The sequence below is a fragment of the Petaurus breviceps genome, unplaced genomic scaffold, assembly GCF_028583685.1.
Source record: "Petaurus breviceps papuanus isolate PSGF00001 unplaced genomic scaffold, PetGlider_PUasm1.0 90822, whole genome shotgun sequence".
Classification (NCBI taxonomy): Eukaryota; Metazoa; Chordata; class Mammalia; order Diprotodontia; family Petauridae; genus Petaurus; species Petaurus breviceps.
Window position 1 is genome coordinate 6,008,763 of NW_027187351.1, and position 20,108 is coordinate 6,028,870.

General features: G+C 38.8%; 1 long non-coding RNA gene and 1 pseudogene across 1 annotated transcript in view; one reads left to right on the plus strand and one right to left on the minus strand.

The window, feature by feature from the left end:
• Positions 1–20,108, plus strand: part of LOC138148017 (uncharacterized) — a 106,827-nt gene that overhangs the window by 81,791 nt on the left and 4,928 nt on the right. The gene's annotated exons all lie outside the window — the stretch shown is intronic.
• On the minus strand, positions 17,847–19,727 carry LOC138148010 (actin, cytoplasmic 1 pseudogene; annotated as a pseudogene).

Sequence of the window (20,108 nt, forward strand, 5' to 3'; positions counted from 1 at the left end):
TTATTTTTCCCAGTACACTTGCTTCCTTTAAGGCCTGAATATACATGGTATCCTTTTGTCATCTTTCTGAATCCAGTTTTGTTGTTGTTCATTCAGTCATGTCCAACTCTTAGCGACCTATGGACCATACTGACCAGGGGGTTTTCTTGACAAAGATACTGGAGTGTTTTGCCATTTCCTTCTCCAGTAGATTAAGGCAAATAGAGGTTAAGTAACTTGCCTAGGGTCTCCCATCTGGTAAGTGTCTGAGACAGGATTTGAACTCAGGACTTTCTGATTCCAAGTCCAGTTCTCTAGCAACTGAGCCATCTAACTTTCTTTCTTTTTTCTTTTTAAGCAATCAGAGTTAAGTAACTTGCTCAAGGTTACACGGCCAGTTATTTCTGGGTGTGGTGCTGAGTATCTGAGCCCGGATTTGATCCAGGTCATCCCGACACTGGAGCCGGTGCTCTTACTCGCTGAGCCACCTGGCTGCCCCGAGCCATCTAACTTTCTCTGGGCTTTGTATGGATGCCAAAAAGGTTTCCTACCACAGAAGGAAAACATACTTCTCAAGTTTACAATGTCACCCATTGTTGACACAACCGAAAGAATATTTTTTCAACCTTTGTCATATACTTTTGTTTGCACTGGAGATAAAAATCAGAATATTGAAAGGCAGTGTGATATAATGGATGGAGAGCTATCCGGGAAACCAGGAATAATTTAGTACAAGTCCTACTTTTGACATATCCTTGCTGAATGCCCCTGGGAAATTAAGTGAACTCAGTGCTTTAGGTAATTCTCAAAGACTGTAAGTTGCAGAAAAGGCTCCAACCTGTGCCAGTAGAAGTTTCTTACAGTGAGTTCCCCTTGGCCAATGAAGTCATAGATATAATCTCTACCCCGCAACCACGCCTGCCATTGTCTAAGTAGATCACATAACAAACAAAGAAGTATGAAGAAGAATGGGAGTAAAGAATGCTGTCAAAGAACTGTATGGTCAAAAAGGAAGATGTGTGATGATGAGGCAAGAGGAAAGAGTAACCTTTGAATGACCCCTGCACTCCACAAGTATCCCTGTGAGGTCAAGAGAAAGGAAGGAAGGATCCTAGTACAATAGATTGACCTCAGAGTTGAACTTATTAGGATGAACTGGACAAGAATAGTTATACAAGATGGGCATGCGTAGCTGGATTACAATGTGCATTTTTGGAAGAAACACCCACATCTATGAGACCCAGATGCATTTGATATTTTAGTACTGAGACCATAATAGTTTGAGGAAATCAGACAAAACTTTACTAAATTTAGAAGATGATTGATGTATTATTTATTCATTTTTTTGTAAATAGTATTGTTTCAATTACATATAAAGGTAGTTTTCAACATTCATTTCCAAATAAGATTTTGAGTTTCAGATTTTTCTCCCTCCTCCCCTTACCCCTCCCTCCTCTCCTACTTCCATAAGACCACAAGCAATCTGATACAGGTTATGCATGTACAATCATGCTAAATATATTTACATGTTAGTCATTTTGTGAAAGAAGAAACAGAACAAGAGGGAAAAAACACACAAAATAAGAACAAAGTAAAAATAGTATGCTTTCATCTGCATTCAGATCCCACAGTTCTTTCTCTGAATGTAGATGCATTTTCCATCCTGAATCTTTTGGAATTGTCTGGGATCATTGTATGGCTATTGATTACAATTGATCATCGAACAATATTGCCGTCACTGTGTACAATGTTCTCCTGGTTCTGCTCACTTCACTCAGTATCAGTTCATGTAAGTCTTTCCAGGCTTTTTTGAAATCCACTTGCTTATCATTTCTTATAGCACAATAGTATTCCATCACATTCCTATACCACAACTTGTTCAGCCATTCCCCAATTGATGGGCATTTCCTCAATTTCCAATTCTTAACCATCACAAAAAGAATTGCTATAAATTTTTTTTGCACATATAGATCCTTTTTAATGATCTTTTTGGATAGATTTTGGGAGAGCAAAAGCAGTAATAACAGCTGACATTGATTTAGCACTATAAGGTTTGTATAGCTCTTTATAAGCAATATTACATAAGTATACATATATATATATATATATATATATACACGTACATTAGCATGATGTAATAAGAGGACTATATTTGGAATCAGAAGACCTGAGTTCAAATTCCAGCTCTGTTACTTAATCACTTGTGTGTAGACTGGACTTCTTTGTCTAGTTTGCCTGGCATGGAGCCCACTGCCTCTCCTACCACTTAGCCTCTTTTGATTGGCTGCCTGCATCTTTAAAACTGACGAGACTAAGTTAGTCACTCTCCACCATCTTACATTGTACTCTATTCTTGGACTGACTCCTATCTGCTATGCTCAGTGTGGATGCCATCAACTGAATCAATGAGAGGGTAGGGACTTTTCATCCCTTGCTTACTTCTGTTTTACCCCAACTCCAAGAAATGGGTCTGGGGATGTTTGTTTCTGTTTTGGGTTTCTAGTCCTAAATTTCAGGTGCCAGAGGTGATCCCTATGGGACTGGGAATTTGAGCCATGGCAGTTTTAGAGCTAGGGTCATAGGTAGGATGGTGCAGCAGCCACATCAACATGGGAAACCAGCTCACCTTGAGAAGAGAGGGTGCCTGACACTTGAGCCCAAGGTTGGCTTTTTACTTGGAATTGGGATTATGCTCTAACAGAGCTAAACTATGAACCCAATCCCCTTCCCCTACTCAGAGACTGAGGTGGTACATGAGGGGTGGGGGATTATGCCTCCCGTGTATTGAAAGGAGTAAGGTTATATGTGATTATACCTTCTAAAGTAAAATTTCCATTTGTAAAGGGTTTAGTCTTATATGTATAAGCTTGGGCAAGTCACTTAACTTCTTTGGTACTCAGTTTCTTTATATGTAAAATGAAAGTGTTGAACTAGATGACTTTTGAGGTCCTTCCTAGCTCTAGACCTATGATTCAGTGATTTCATTTGATCCTTGTAATAGGTCTGTGAAGTAGATGATGTTATTATCCTTATTTTACAGATGGGGAAATGGAGGCTCAGGAAAATGAATTACTTGCCTAGCATCTTACCTAGTAATGTCTGTGTCAGGATGCAAATTTATATCTCTCTGCTCTAATTCCAGTATTCTTACTAGCCACGTTGCTTCTTAGATATTCATATTGATTGAACTAATCAAAAAAAAAAGTCTTTTATTTTTTTCTAGACTTTAACTTTCTGTTCCTCACAATCCTGGTTTCCCATATAATCTCTACTCTCTGAATTCTCTGAGTATTAGATAAAATGTCAGATCAGGAGAAATGGGTAATGGTTACTAATGGTGATGTCATCCTGGCTTTGTATGCACGACTTTTATCCTTTCTTGGGAGATAAAAAGAGATGTTCCTGCCTGTGCTCAGGAAGTCAAATGAACTACTTGCCATATTCCAGGCTGTATTCTCATAAGGCTTTCATTTTTCACCCTGTACAACTTTTCCTCTATCACGGGGGTGTGTTGAGATTTATGGGTCACACTCAGTGTTGAAGCTGGCTCATACAAGCTAATGAGAGAGCTGACTGCTAAACTGTCAGTGTGAGTATTAACATCTTAGAAAATTGGCATACACTACAAATCTGGGTTTGATTTTATTTTTTTTATTTACTAGAGTAAAAAAAGATATGGAGAAAATGTTAAAATGTGGATTAAACTTTAAAATATATCATGCATGCTTTTTTTTTTTCCAGAGAACTGGATATTAAACACTTACTAACATATCACTGAGTCAATAACAATCTCAGTGTGGAAGCAACAAGTCATCTTGTTTATGAATGTGACTAAAAGTCTCCTTTATTCATTCTCTTCTTAAAAGAGATCGTCACAGTCAAAAAAGGAGCTTTTGGGTATCTACTAATCCTGTCTGAGGAGTTTTTGTGAGTGAAACCTATCAGGGTATGAGTTCCATTCAGTGCTAAGATTATTATATTGCCATTGCAAGGGGCATCTTAATACCTTGACTCCAGCCCTGTTTACTACCCTCAGAGTCACCTGCCCCATGTGACTATGTGTCATGTGGGTTGTTCTCATAATACATCATTCCTCTTTCCCCCAGGGGTTACCTTTAATTTTATCCATCATCTCAGGTAGGGAACAAGCACTTTCTACTTCTTTATCTGACTAAGAAATGTTGCTATAGGGGTGGCTAGGTGGCACAGTGAATAGAGCACTGGCCCTGGAGTCAGGATGACCTGAGTTCAAATCCAGCCTCAGACACTTAACACAAAAACTAGCCGTGTGACCTTGGGCAAGTCACTTAACCCCAATTGCCCTCCAAAAAAAATAGCAAAAAAATAAAGAAATGTTGCTATCTTAAGTTCCAGTATTAACTTAAGAAAACATGACTTAGTAGAGCTTGACTCGCATTTCTCCATCAATTCTGTCACAGAGGGATATTTAATGAGGACTTTTGTACAGGTTTCTCCAAGATTTTCTAAGAGGTCCTCCTATTTTTAAAAGGTTGTCACCAAAATTGTTCCCCACAGATGTTAAAAGCCAAGCTTCTCTTTATCTTGTTATCTTTTCAGAAATGGACCATAGGATGCCTGGTGGGCTAACCCCAGTGAATAGTCAAATTTTGCTTGATTGAGAACTATTTAATGAGACCTAGTAAGGACACAGACTTTTGGGGCAAGTGTCATACAAAATGGAACTCATCATCTACTCTTTCCCCTCCCACCCCCATAAATTATGTAACTTCTCCAAACTCTATCCTATATATTTTGAGGACATCAGTATCCTTCTAGGCAAATGGGTTTTTTTTTTTAATTGAACCTCTATGTGGAGCTTTGATTCTATTGGCTTCTATATATTCATCCTTCCTGTCCCCTCTGGCTGATTGCTTCCAAAATGTCTCCTTCCTAATCTTAGATCTCTCCCTATCTGCTTCCTGGTTTCATTCCCTGCTGCTTACAAACAGATCCATGACTCACCCATATTTCAAAAACTCACCTTCCCTCAAGCTATCATCCTGTATCTCTTCTTTCTTTCTCAGTCAAACTCCTAGAGAAAGCTGTCTACTCAGGTTGCCTCCATTTCTTCTTCTCTCAATCACTTTTTGACTCTTGACAATATGTCTTGCAACTTCATCACTCAGATGAAGTTGCCCTCTCCAAGGTTACCAATGATTTATTATGACCAAATCTTAATTGTTGTTCATAAATTTTCATCTTCACATTTCTGCAGTGTTTGACACCATTGACTACCCTCTCCTGGATTATTGAAAAGGATCTTGTGTGTGTGTGTGTGTGTGTGAGACACGTTTCTATCTTGTTTCTTCTTCTACTCATATCACTCCATTATGGTTCTCTCTTCTGGATCATCTTCCATATTGGGCCCCTAACTATAGTTATATCTCAAGCATCTATCCTAGGCCTTTTCTTCTTTCTCTATACCCCTTCTCTTAATGATCTTGTCAACTCTCATGGATTTACTTGTCATCTTTTATGCAGATATATCCCAGATCTATGTATCCCTTTTTGTCTCTTTTCTGATTTCTAATTCACATCACTAACTGCCTGTTAGAAATTTTAAATAAGCATCTTACATACATCTTAACCTCAATTTATCACCCCTCTTCTGAACTACCTTTTACAACATTAGCATGCTTCTTAGCTCCTCGTTTTCCCTCACACTACATTTAGTTGTTAAATTCTTAGTTCTTTGTCCTCTCAGATTGCCATGTATATGTTTATCTGTTTACCTGTAGTATCCAACCAATAAAATGTAAACTTGAGGCCATGGGCTACTTTTTGGTTAATCTTTTTATCTTTAATGCCTAGCACAGTTCTGGCTCATAGTTAGTGCTTATGAAACTTTTGTTAGATTAAACTGGTGAAATGACAAACTCATCTAAAATACTCCCATCCTTCAAAATGATTACTAGCCATAATCCTAAAGATACAAGATTCACAATTACTCTTACAGAAAGAAATGGTATTAGATGATCTCTCCTCAAGCATACTTTGGGCATATCTTGACATGAAACCATTCAGATTTACTAGCTCCAAACTAGTCAGAAAAGTAGAAAGGGTGGGGAGAAAGAAAAATGGGAATGAGGTGAGGGAGAGGGAGGGAATAAAGGAGGAAGGAAGAAAAGGAGAGAAAGTTAGGAAGAGACAGAGACAGAATCAGAGAGAAACAGTATCCAGGTTCTCCAGTGCTCTCCAAAGCACTCTATTATAGTCACCTGGGATGGGAACAACAATTGCTTGTGGCACTAGAGGGTCAACAATATTGTTATGAATGGGTTACTCTTACATTGGTTAGTTTGCAACTCAAAGCATCTTGAGCTTTGTGGCAATTTGTACTCTAGTGAGAAAACAGAAAAAATGTTGGTCACAGCTCCTGTATTTGGAGCTCTCAAATACTCTCTGAAGGTCATTGATCTGAGCTTGAGTTTGAGTTGCTTCAGAAGGGTCTTATCATCACAAATGCTTTCATATCAGACTACCTCCACTTTCCCTCCCTGCCCCAGGAGGTACCAAATGTAGCCACAGCTTACAACATGTTTAGTGGGGACGGGAAATGCAAGTGGAATGCAAACTTCCCCTGGCTCCTTTCCCACAGATCTGCATCTTGGAAAACATAGAGGCATGCTTACACCAGCAACATCTTCTTGGGATCTGGAATAATTTAGTTACGTCTTTCTCAAACTCTGGAGACTTACCTGGGTTTGAACCTCCTCTCACACAAATATACAGATGAAACGATCAGAGTTGTAGCTAGTCATAATTAAGCACCAGCCAAAGGCACCACTCTTCCATCATTTTAAATCTCCTGGTTACATGTCTCCTCCCATAGTAGTAAGGATTATAATGCCATCTTGCTGTAGGTAGTTTTGCTAATCTTCCTAGCTGTTGGGCTCGTGGAGAAAAGTTTCTCTTCTCTTTGCTGTTCTTTCTCTAGTCATACAGTGCTGATGATATTCATTCTTCATCTCTCTCTTCAATTTCAATCCTGCATTTCCAACTGCCTGATGGGCATCTTTACTTGGCTGTTCCTCCAAAATGATCATCTTCCTCCCAAAATTTGCCCCTCCATTTCCCTAAATTTTTCTATTTCTGTTGAGGGCACAGTTAGACATATTGAAAACATTAATAAGCTTTTAGTCTTTCCTCTCTCTTACTTCCCACATCTCATCAGTTGCTATCTTGTGTTTTCTCAATCCACAATGCTCTTCCACCTCTCCTTCCCTATCCCCCACACTGCTGCCACTCTGGTTTAAACTCTCATTATCTGTTATAGCTTAACTACAAGAATAGTCTCACAACTGTTCTTCCTACCATAGTCTCTCCCCTCTTGAATTCATCTTTTTTTAAAAAATTAATTTTTCAGTTAACAAAAATCTCTCCCTTCACTCCCCAGTGAAAGAAAAAGAAAGACAAAATCTGTGAACATAATTGCATAGTGAAGCAAAACATGTCCAAAACTCTGAGAGAGAAAGAGAGACAGAGACAGAGACAGAGACAGAGAGACAGAGAGAGACACAGAGAGAGAGTGTATCAGCCTCCACCCTGAGTCTATCATCTTTCTATAGAGAGCATGCTTCCTCATCAGTCTTCCTTTGGATTCATAATTGATCATTGTGTTGAACAGAATTTTTAAGTCTATCAAATTTGTCTTTATTTTGTCTTTATAGTGTTGCTGTGTTTTTATAAACTGTTTTTTCTTGTTCTGTTTACTTTGCTTTTCATTGGTTTACACAAGTTTTCTGAGGTTGTGTAATAAGAATGTAAATTTTAAAGATCTTCCCTGCCCCTAGGCTGGTGTGCACCTGAAGCCTGGGGTGGGGGAGGCTTGTTTTTCAGTGGATACTTTTTGATTGGCCAGTGGGTCGATAAGGTTGTTACATTCTCTGAGCCAGGAGAAGGCTATATAAGCCCTGATGTGTAGCTTTGTTTTGGGACTCACTTTGAAAAGTGTTCTGTGATTTGATCTGAATTCTGGGAAGCCATTGTTGAGAGTCCCCCGGCTTTGAAAAACCCAGAATGTGGAAACCCAGATGTTGACTGGGTATGGATGTAATGGTTGGACAGTTTGGAAAGCTGTCTACTTGATCTGTTAATGTCTTGATAATTCTGCCTGTATACTTTGAAGTTCAGGGTGCTGACCTTTTCTCCTGAACAAGGTAAACGATATATGTCTGACTGATTAAAGTAAGCTTGTTAACCCATTTTGAGTTGCTTTCCTTTAACAAAGCAGATCCAAGAACCTGTATGGGCAGCAAACCCTGAGGATGCACTTGGGGTGCTTGCTGCTACAGGTTGTCTTCTGTCCCTCTTTTTATTTCTTATGGAACAAATGTATTCCATCACATTCACGTATCATAACTTGTTCAGTCATTCCTTGATTGATACCTCCTTACTTTCCAGGTTTTTGCCACCACAAAAAGAGCTATTATAAATATTTGTGCATATATGGATACTACTTTTTCTATGATCTCTTTGGGGGTATAGATCTACTGGTGATTGATATTGCTGGATACATTGTTTTGTGACTTTGGGGGCATAGTTCCAGATTACTTTCCAGAATGGTTAAACCAATCCACAGCTCCACCAATGGAGCATTAATGCACCTGTTTTCTCACGGTTTCTCCAATATATGTCATTTTCCTTTTTTTAAAAAAAGTCAGTTTTACCAATCTGATGGGTATGAATTGCTTTAATTTTCATTTCTAGAATTACCAGTGATTTTGAAAACTTTTTAATATGAATAGTGATAGCATGAATTTCTTCCTCTGAAAACTGCCTATTCACATCATTTGACCTCTCAACATTTAGGAAGCCAATCCATCCTTTGTATAGCCACCAATAGGTGGAAGTTTCAGAAGGCAGATCTGGGCTAATTATAAGGAAGATTTATCCTAAGTAGATAGCCTAAAACATGAGTCTCTTTAAAAGGTAATGCCCATTCAGCTGTTTGAAGGACTCAAGCAGAGGCTAGGTGGCCACCTGTAAAGGATGTTACAGAAGAGAGTCTCACATGGGTTGAGCAGGTGGACTAAAGGATCTTTAAGACCCCTTCCACCTCTAAGATTTTGTGATAAATTTTACCACTCACTAATCACCTCCCTTCAAACTCATCTCTCTTTCCACCCCTGTTCCTGCTTGCTCTGAGACATTTTTCATTTCTTTTGTAGTCAGGGCAAGCTTCAGGGGTGGTCAAAGAAAGCATTGCCTATGTGGTATGAGTTGAGGATTCCAGAAAGTGCTCTCTGAGCAAAAATAACTTTATTCTCCACCTCCGCCTCAATCCATTTTAGATTCCTTGGAATCCCCAGCATTCCTGATTAACTGGGTCAAGGCATTTGGCTATGGGGAGGGAAAATATATAAAGCAGGGATTGGTCTATCTGATTAAATTATGATTAACAAAATATCCTGTGGCAAAATGCAGAGGATTGAATGGGTTGTATGCAAGATGGTAAATTCTTTCTAATGATGGGCCTTGGTTATTTAGGAATAATAGGGAATGAAGGGCACTCATGTCATGGGAGCAGTGGCAGTATGGAAAGACAATAACTGAGTGCTAGAAGGAGGGGTACAGCAGATGAACAATGTCTATTTCACATTTTCCCCCCTAAGGCCCACCCTGGTTGTTGCATTTGGAAGACAACCATAAGAAGTTTATCTCCCAGCAGTACTGTATTCCAGTTTCAATTTTAACATGTTTTATCAAGTTTTGGAGAGGACTAAGTCCAATACTATGGCAGATTCAAAGATTAAATAAAATGACACATTCCCTGATCGTACAGTTTCTCTGGCTTTTCCCTGAAAGCCTAACTATTCTTCCATTCTTTTCAGATAAGTAGTGCCAACAATTAGAGGGATCCTCCTGCTTCTGTAGCCCATGTCTAAGCACCCATTCTAAGCTAGTTTTTCTTGCTTCTTTCACTTCTTATAATTTTCTCTTTTAACTTAAATTTCTATGAAGGAGGACAATGACTTAGAGTTAGAGGGGCACCTGTGGATTAATTAATTAATATAGAACCTCATCTGGAGAGGAATTAATGTGGAATAATTAATAAATTAATATGGAACCTCATCTGGTTCCCCTGCACCAGCCCCGATCAGCAATTTGTCTATAACTTATAGTCTTAGAAGTTTGTTCACCTTGAGTGACTTGTTCACATTCATGCTTCTGGTAAGTGTCAGGAAGCATATTTGAACTTGGTCTTCTGGATCCAAATGCTATCCTCTATCCAACATATCATGCTGTTTCTTGTTTACTGTCATGAGAATTCAACAAATATCAACAGTCTTATTTATACTTAGGTTCTTTCAGACTTGAACTAGAGTAAGATTTGCATGGACCATAATTGGTATGATGGGCACGGAAAAGAGTTGAAAGGAGTTTTCTAATCCCACTTTAGGTAGTGGATTGGGATCATAGGTGAGAAGTTAATAACAACTGAATTGTCTTGGATCATAGTAACAGTTGATCATTGTACGATATTGCTGTTACTGTGTATACTTTTCTCCTAGTCCTGCTCACTTCACGTTGTATCAGTTCATAAAGTATTTCCAGGTTTTTCTGAGAGCATCCTGCCTGTAATTTCTTATGATAGCACAATAGTATTCCCAGCACAATCATGTACCATAACTTGGTTAACCAATTGATGAACATCTCCACAATTTCTGATTCATTGCTGCCACTGAAGAACCTGTTAAAATATTTTTGTTTACATAAGTTCTTTTCCTTTTTTTTCTTAAATTTCTTTGAAATACAAACCTAGTAGTGGTATTGCTGGATCAAAGGTTACACATGGTTTTATAGGCCTTTGGGCTCTTTTGATTCCTTCAATTTGTATTTTACCCTGTGGTTCTTGAATAGCAGGGCAGTTTTTCTTGATAATTTCTTAAAAAATCATGTTGAGGATCTTTTTTTTTTTTTAAAGCAATTGGGGTTAAGTAACTTGCTCAAGGTTACACGGCCAGTTATTTCTGGGTGTGGTGCAAAGTATCTGAGCACAGATTTGATCCCCAGGTCATCCTGACACTGGAGCTGGTGCTCTTACTCGCTGTGCTACCTGGCTGCCCCGAGGATCTTTTTTTGATCATAGCTTTCAGGTAGTCTAATATTTTTTTAAATTATCTCTCCTTGATCTGTTTTCCAGGTCAGTTGTTTTCACATTTTTTTCTATTGTTTTTCATCCTTCTGACTATATTCTAATTATTACATGATGTCTCATAGAATCATTAGCTCCCACTTGTCCAATTCTAAATTTTAGAGGCTTATTTTATTTAGTGAGAATTTGTAGCTCTTTTTCCATTTGACCAATTATACTTTTTAAGGAGTTCTTCAGTGAATTTTTGTGCATCTTTTTTCATTTGGCCAGTTATGATTTTTATGATGTTCTTCTCTTCATTGGACTTTTGTGCCTCTTTTACCATTTGACCTATTCTGTTTGTTGAGGTGTTATTTTCTTCAGTATTTTTTTGTGGCTCCTTTACCAAGCCATTGACTTTTTCCCCCATTTTTTTTTTTGCATCACTGTCATTTATTTTCCCAATTTTCTCTCTATCTCTCTTATCTGATTTTTAAAATCCTTTTTGAGCTCTTCTAGGAATTCTTTTTGGGCCTGAGAACAATTTGTGTTTTTCATTGAGCCTTTGGATATAGCAGTTTTGACTTTGTTGTCTTCTTCTGCATTTGTTTTAATCTTCCCAGCCACTATAGTAACTTTTTATACTCAGGATCTTTTTTTTATTGTTTGCTCATTTTCTAGCCTATTTCTCGATTTTTAGCTTTATATTAGAGTTGGTCCCTCCTCACAGGGTGTAGGGGGCACTGTCCTAGGATTCAGGTTTTTGGGCTGCTGTTTTTAGAGCTAGTTCTAGGGTTTTGTAAGCTTTCAATTCTTCCAAGTTGATGTGATCTAAGGAGAGGTGTGTTTATTAGTCTCTTAGCCTATATTCTGTTCTGTGAGTAACAGAAGCACTATTTTCTGCCTTGGAACTGTGACCAGCGTCCCTGCTCCCCCGTATGTCAAGCTCTGATGTGCTAGTATTCCTCCTCACCCTCGGATTGCTACCCAAGATTGCAACCCGGATCTAATTACATGCCCATACATATGCAACAGAATCTTGCCTCTGGTGTCAGCAAAGGGACCCCTGTAGTCTCCTTCTGACCAGTTGTGTGACCTCCTTACCTACCATCTGTGGGCTGAGAGCTCTGGAAGCTGCCACTGCCACCAATGATTCAGTTGCAGTAAGGTCTGCTGCTGATTTGCTAGGGCGAGTCCTGTGCTGGTATTACCTGTGTTGGAGAGCACTCTATTCTCATACCATTTCTTGCTGACCTTCTAAGTTACCTTGGGCTGAAAAATTGTTTCACCTCATCCTTTTGTGAGTTCTACCACTTCGAAATTTGTTTTGAGAAGCTATTTAAAGTTGTTTGGAGGGGAATTTTGGAGAACTCAGGTGAGTCCCTGCCTTTTCTCCACCATCTTGGCTCCACCCTCTCTCTTGAGCTGAGTCTTGAAGGAAACTAGGCTTTCCAAGATTGAAGTTGAAAAGCAACAAACATGGAGGTAGGAGATGGAATGTTGTGTATGGGGAATACCAATAAACTGTTCTCACTCAGCTTCCATTGGACACTGTCTTTTTCTCTTTCATTCTTTTCCTCTCTCTCCAGACCCACCCCCCTCCACAATCTATATTCTTACTAAGGCAAAAAAATAAATAGAAACAGAACTGAGTCACATAGTACTTTGTCCCCCCGTTTACATTTATAATTTAAAATTACAATTATTTGCATGTCTTTCTTCCTCCTTATTAGAGTATAAGATATTTAACAGCAGAGAACATTTATTATTCATTTTTGTGTTTTGCACATAGTAGGTGCCTAACAAATATTCATTCTTGAATGGAACGGAAGTTCCTTGTGGTCAGGGACTGTTTATCTCCAGTGTCTAGCAGAGTGCCTGGTACATAGAAAGTACTTAATAAGTGGTTGTTGATGGATTGATTGGCTTGGTAGATAAATCTCTCATCTCTATCATTTTGACTATCTAGGGCAATTGTGTTTAATTGGAGGAGGGCTATGGCTGGAATTAAATAAAATATTCATGTAGTACTTTACAATGAGTGCTTTCACATAAGCTATTTTTTTAAATGTGTCATTTGATCCTTACCACCATCTATGAGATGAGTTTTACTTCCCCTGTTTGACAGATGAGAAAACTGAGATTTGGTAAGTTTGAGTGATTTGCCCAAAGTCACCCAGATAGTTATAGTGTCAGGATTCAAATCTAATTATATTTATGCTGAGCCAGCTACCACCCCTCACATAAACCTAGGAGTAGAGGAACTGAAAGGGAGTATGTCTCCTGGTGTCCAGGTTTCAGGGCATTTCCACTCAAATATTTCTTGAGTTCCTGCCATGTGCTTCTTAATCTTTGCCAGATTCGGAATCATGCCACAAAGCAAGAATGACAAAGTTAATAGTCAGACTGTGCTGACTGTTTTACAGAGTACTTTCCTCCACAACATCTCTGTGATCTACACAGTACAAATATTCAATGTAAGACATATGTGTCTACTTGAGTTGTCTAAATGTACACAGGCAGCTAGCTGGAGGGTAGTATAGATAGGTATCTCTGGAATCTGGCCCACCTGGCACAAAGGCAGACTACAACTTCTGCCTTGAGAGGAGCCAGAGAAGGACCATGGTTGACTTCTCTCTCTTTCTGTGTCTATCTTTCACTCAATATTTATTTACTCTCTAGCATTCATTTCTAAAATTTTGAGCTTTAAATTCTCTCTTTCCAATCCCCCCTATTGAGAAGCCAAGCAATATACATTATATATGTGAAGTCATTCAAACTATATTTCTATATTAGCCCACATTGCAAAAACAAAGGAAAGAAAAATCAAGAAAGTGAAAAATATATATTTCAATCTTCACTGTATTCATCAGTTCTCTCTCTAGAGACGAATAGCATTTTTCATTATGTGTCCTTTGGAATTGTCATGGATCCTTGTCTTAATCAGGGTGGCTACCCTGTAACTATCTTTCACAGCTAATTATCATTATAATATTGATATTTTTGTATACAATGTTCTCCTGGTTCTGCTCATTTACCTTTGCATCAGTTCATGTAAATCTTTCCCATATTTTCTGAAACTTGTCTCTTTATCACTTTTTTTTTTTGCTTTTTGGAGGAGGAAGTTAGGGCAGTTGGGGTTAAGTGACTTGCCCAAGGTGACACAGCTAATTTTTGTGTTAAGTGTCTGAGGCCGGATTTGAAATCAGGTCCTCCTGACTCCAGGGTCAGTGCTCTATTCACTGAGCCACTTAGCCATCCTTTTGCCACATCTTATAGTACAATAGTATTCCATCACAATTATATACCAAAACTTGCTCAGCCATTTCCAAATTGATGGCAAACTCTCAATTTCTAATTCTTTGCCACCACAAAAAGAGCTGCTATAAATAGTTTTGTGCATATTTTTCATCCTTTTCCTTTTCTTTGATCTCTTTGGAATATAGACCTACTAGTGGTATTGCTGGGTCAAAGGGTTATGCATAACTTTATAGCCTGGGCCTACTTCCAAATTGTTCCCCAGAATGGTTGGACCAGTTCACAACTTCACCAAGAGCACATTACTGCCGCAATTTTGCCACATCCCCCTCAGCATTTATTATTTTCCTTTTCTGTCATGTAAGCCAATCTGATTGGCATAAAGTGGTACCTCAGAGTTATTTTAATGGGCATTTCTCTAATTATTAGTGATTTAGAACATTATTTATATGAATTGGAGAATAATTCTTATTTTTACAAATTTGGCTTAGCTCTCTATGAGAAATGAGACCTTGTAATGGTAATGTAATTTGAATTTGAAGATCCCTTTGTGTTGGCAAAGGTAGCAGGTACTTAGCACTTAGTAATTGATCAAGCCTCTGTTGGGGAAAGAGAAGGTATGAACTCCTGTCTCCTGTTACTGACATAACAGGAAGGGGTTGGCTGAAATAGGAAACTAATGCTGTGTGTATATAAGGAAAAGTCCCAGAGAAGCACAGTCAGAATTTCTTGGGACCAGCATCTGGTGGCAGAGCAGCTACAGAAGAGAGAATGGAGAACTGAACCAGAATTTCCTGAGAACTTGTGGTGGTAGAGCTTCTTCTGAACAGGAGCCCAGGAACTAGGAGCCCAGGAACCCAGGTGACAGAGGAGCCCAAGAGCCCAGGAGAAGACTGAGAAAGCAGAAGAGTGAGAAAGAATGACCGTGATGCTGAGACTTTGTCTGTTTGTGGCTTGTCTGAGCCTTGATTTCCCAGGAGCAGAAATTGTGAAGAATTTGCAATGGACTGGACCCTGTGAACTTCAGTGTGGAACAAGACCTACCCAGAGAGCTTGCCAAGGAACTGGGAGCTGTCTGCCATTGAACCCAGGTGACAGTCTGGTGAATCCAGGTAGAATCTGGCACCATGGAAGGGGATCCATGGAATCTGAGAACAGGCCCCAACTCAAGATGAAAAGACTTCTCCATGGGTACTGAGTAATGATGAAATTGTAGTTTACTAGTGACCTAGGGGTGGAGGGTTTGTGTATGACACTTAGTAATTGATTACTGAATAAGTGACTGATTGAGTTAACTTAGGTGCCCCATGAGTGGAAGACTTTCACTTGTACTTTGAGATGATTATTCTTTGTTTTAAATATTGTGACCACTTTGGTGAAAACTATGTGGTCATTTTAATGATAAGCTGTTGTGAATACTATATTGTGATTTTCTGTGAGAAGTAGAAATATTGTGAATGCTGTACCTTGATTTTCTGTGAATATTTTGCTTTGATTTGTTATAGAATAAATAGAGGGTTCACTATACTGTGTAATCAGAACCTTAAAAGCTGTTCACTATAGCATTCTTCTGGAAAGCTGCTCATGCATGGCAGACCTTTATCAGAGACACTTATTACAAAGCCCCCCTCCAAGTATACTGCTTTCCTTTTAATTTTAATTGGTTTTCTTTGTGCAAAATATTTTAAATTAATGTAATAAAAATTATCTATTTTATCTCCCATGAGCCTTTCTGTCTCTCGTTTGGTCATAAAATTTTCCTCTACCTACCTATCTATCTGTCTATATTCCTCTAGTTTTCTTATGATATCGCCCTTTATGTCTAAATTGTATACCCATTTTGAGCTTAACATGGTATATAAGTGTGAGATGTTGATATAGGATTAGTTTCTGCCAGGTTGATTTTCAGTTTTCTCAGCAGTTTTTGCCCCCAAACTTGGCTCTTTGGGTTTATCAAACACTAGATTACTATGGTCATTTATTTCTATATATTGTATATCTAATCTATTCCGTGGATCACTCTTTTTCTTAGCCAATGGCAGACTGTCTTGATGATTACTGCTTTGTAATATGGTTTCAAATCTGATACTGCTAAGCTACCTTCCTTTACTTTTTTTCATTGATTACCTTTATACTCTTTACTCTTTGTTTTTCTTTTTCTTTTTTTTTAATTAAAAAAATTTTTTTTTGTTTTTGCAGAGGGGAGGGCAGAGCATTTGGGGTTAAGTGACTTGCCCAATGTCATGCAGCTAGTAAGTGTTAAGTGTCTGAGGCCGAATTTGAACTCAGGTCCTCCTGACTCCAGGGCTGGTGCTCTATTCACTGCTCCACCTAGCTAGTTGCCCCATGACCCTTTGTTTTTCTAAATGAATTTTCTTTCTTTCTTTTTAGCTCTATAAAATAATTCTTTAGTAGTTGGACTGACATAGCACTGAGTAATTAAATTAATTTAGGTAATATGGTCAAATTTATTACATTGGATTGACCTACTACCCATGAGCAATTAATATTTCTCCAATTGTTTAGAATTGTCTTAATTTGTGTGAATAGTATGTTGTTAGAATATTCATTTAGTTACTGTGTGCATCTTGGCAGGTAGACCCCCAAGTATTTTATAATGTCTACAATTATTTTAAATAGAATTTCTCTTTGTATTTCTTTTTGCTGGATTTTGTTGGTAACATATAAAAATGTTGATGATTTATGTGGGTTTATTTTATATCTTGTAACTTTGCTGAAGTTGTTACTTGTTTCAACAAGTTTTTTATTTAGTTCTCTAGGGTTCATCATATCATCTGCAAAGAATGATAATTTTGTTTTCTCATTATCTATTCTTATTCCTTCAATTTAATTTTCCTTTCTTATTGTTATAACTAACATTTCTCATACAATATTGAATAATAGTGGACAGTGATAGTGGACATACTTGTTTCACCCCTGATCATATTGGAAAGACTTCTAACATCCTCATTACAAATAATGTTTACTGATGGTTTTAGATAGATTCTACTATCTATCTTTAAGAAAAGTTCCACTTAGTTTATGTTATCTAATAGGAATGGGTGTTTATATTTTTGTCAAAAGCTTTTTTTTCTGGATCTATTGATATAATCATATGATTTTTATCTTTGTTATTGATATGGTCAATTATGTTGATAGTTTTCATAATATTGAACCAGCACTGCATTCCTGATACAAATCCCACTTGCTTATAAGTGTATGATCTTTGTGATACATTGCTGTAGTGAATTTTTTGTATCAATATCCATTAGAGAAATTGGTCTATAGTTTTCTTTCACTGTTCTTGTTCTCCCTAGTTTAAGTATCAAATTCATATTTGTATCATAGAAGAATTTGGTAGGACTCATTTTTTATTTATTTTTCCAAAAAGTTTATATAGTAATTGAATTAATTGTTCCTTAATTATTTGGTAGAATCCATTTACCCTAGGGATTTTTCTTAGGGAACCTACTTATGACTCATTCAATTTATTTTTTATTATTTTTTTTCTTTAACGCATGCACTTTTATTTGAACTGGTTTTAAGTCAGTGTACAGGTAAAGCTCCTCCCCTCCCCCAAATACTGGCACCAATTTCAAAACTTGCAGGGAGACTATAAAAGTCCTCATTCACTTCTATGTTGGGGGCAGGGAGGGAATTTAGGGAGCCATTCCATATGGCTGACAATTAAAAAAAAAAAGGAACAAGTATTAAGGAGGAAGATGCAAAAAGTTTTTTTAAGGATTACATAATTTACACTTAAAGCCACACTAGTACTTCCCCCCTCTCCCTCCCCCTGGGGATCTGTTACATCACTCCTTGACAGCCTTCACAGAGGCCTGTAACTGTCACAATGCATTAGACGGTATCTGGAATGACTATTAAAAAAACCCCCACAAATGTACAATCAGAGTCCTGAAGACATTTTGGAGAACTTTGGGGATGTTTGCCTCCAACATACCTAGACTGCTCATCACCTTCACCATTCCAGTTTTTAAATCCTGAGTCAAGCACCAAAAAAACAAAACAAAACAAAACAAAAAAACAAATAAAGCAATGCCAATATCATCTCTTTTTCTGGGCAATTATCATGTCATCATGTCACACCCTTTGACAAAAAAAAAATAAAAAAAACCACAAAGTCCATTCAGAAGCATTTACAGTGGACAATGGAGGACCCAGATTCATCATACTCCTGCTTGCTGATCCACATCTGCTGGAAGGTGGAGAGAGATGCCAGGATGGAGCCTCCAATCCAGACAGAGTATTTGTGCTCAGGCGGGGCAATGATCTTGATTTTTATTGTTCTGGGAGCTAGGGCTGTAATCTCCTTCTGCATCCTGTCAGCAATGCCTGGGTACATGGTGGTACCACCTGACAACACAGTATTGGCATACAAATCCTTACGGATGTCAACATCACACTTCATGATTGAGTTGAAGGTAGTTACATGGATTCCACAGGATTCCACACCTAAGAAAGATGGTTGGAAGAGAGCTTCTGGGCACTGGAACCTCTCGTTGCCAATGGTGATAACCTGACCATCAGGGAGCTCATAGCTCTTTTCCAGAGAGGAGCTGGATGCAGCAGTGGCCATCTCCTGCTCAAAGTCTAGGGCGACATAACACAGCTTCTCCTTGATGTCACGTGATTTCCCTCTCAGCTGTGGTGGTGAAACTGTACCCTCTCTCGGTCAGGATCTTCATAAGGTAATCCATAAGATCATGGCCAGCCAGATCCAGATGGAGGATGGTGTGGGGAAGGGCATAACCTTCATAGATGGGCACAGTGTGGGTCACACCATCACCAGAGTCCATCACAATACCAGTGGTCCAACCAGAGGCATACAGGGACAGCACAGCCTGGATGGCAATGTACATGGCTGGGGTATTGAAGGTCTCAAACACAAATCTGAGTCATCTTTTCTCTGTTGGCTTTGGGGTTCAGGGGGGCTTCTGTGAGCAGCACAGGGTGCTCTTCAGGGGCCACACGGAGCTCGTTGTAGAAAGTATGATGCCAGATCTTCTCCATGTCATCCCAGTTGGTGACAATACCATGTTCAATGGGGTACTTCAGGGTCAGAATACCTCTCTTGCTCTGGGCCTCATCCCCCACATAGCTGTCTTTCTGTCCTATATCCACCATCTGGATATGGGTATGTCTGGGGTGCCCAACAATGGAAGGGAAGACAGCCCGAGGGGCATCATCTCCTGCAAAGCCAGCTTTGCACATTCCAGAGCCATCAACAACGAGAGCAGCAATATCATCATCCATGGCGAACTTTGAAGTGGCAAGTTTAAACCCTTAAGAGAAGAGAGGAGGTGGTGCCGCACCTGGAGGCTGGGGGGAGGCAAGTGCACTCTGGGTGGAAGAGCTCACAGCCCAGTTTATTTTTCTAAGATAAGGTTTAAATACAGACAGTTCTGACTTTATATCAATTTGCATTAGGCACGTTTGTCTTTGGGTAAAGAGTTCTGAAAGAACCAAATTTACCAAAATTCAAATTCCAAAAAACATCTATGTTAACTTTATCATGCAGTACTGTGCTTTCTCTCAGCTCCTGCCCCTTGACTTGGACCTCTGTGTCCTCCCACCTCTCCCATGCCAAAAACAAACAAAAGAAAAAAAAAACAACCTTAAACGCCCCTCCAAGTGAAAGCAGAGCATACTCTGAGAGGCCACATCCTAGAGACTTGGCTTGAGATCTCCTTTGCAAAAAGAAAAGAACTTTGGTTGGAAGATCTGCCTACTCTTGTGGTCACCCCCCCCCCCC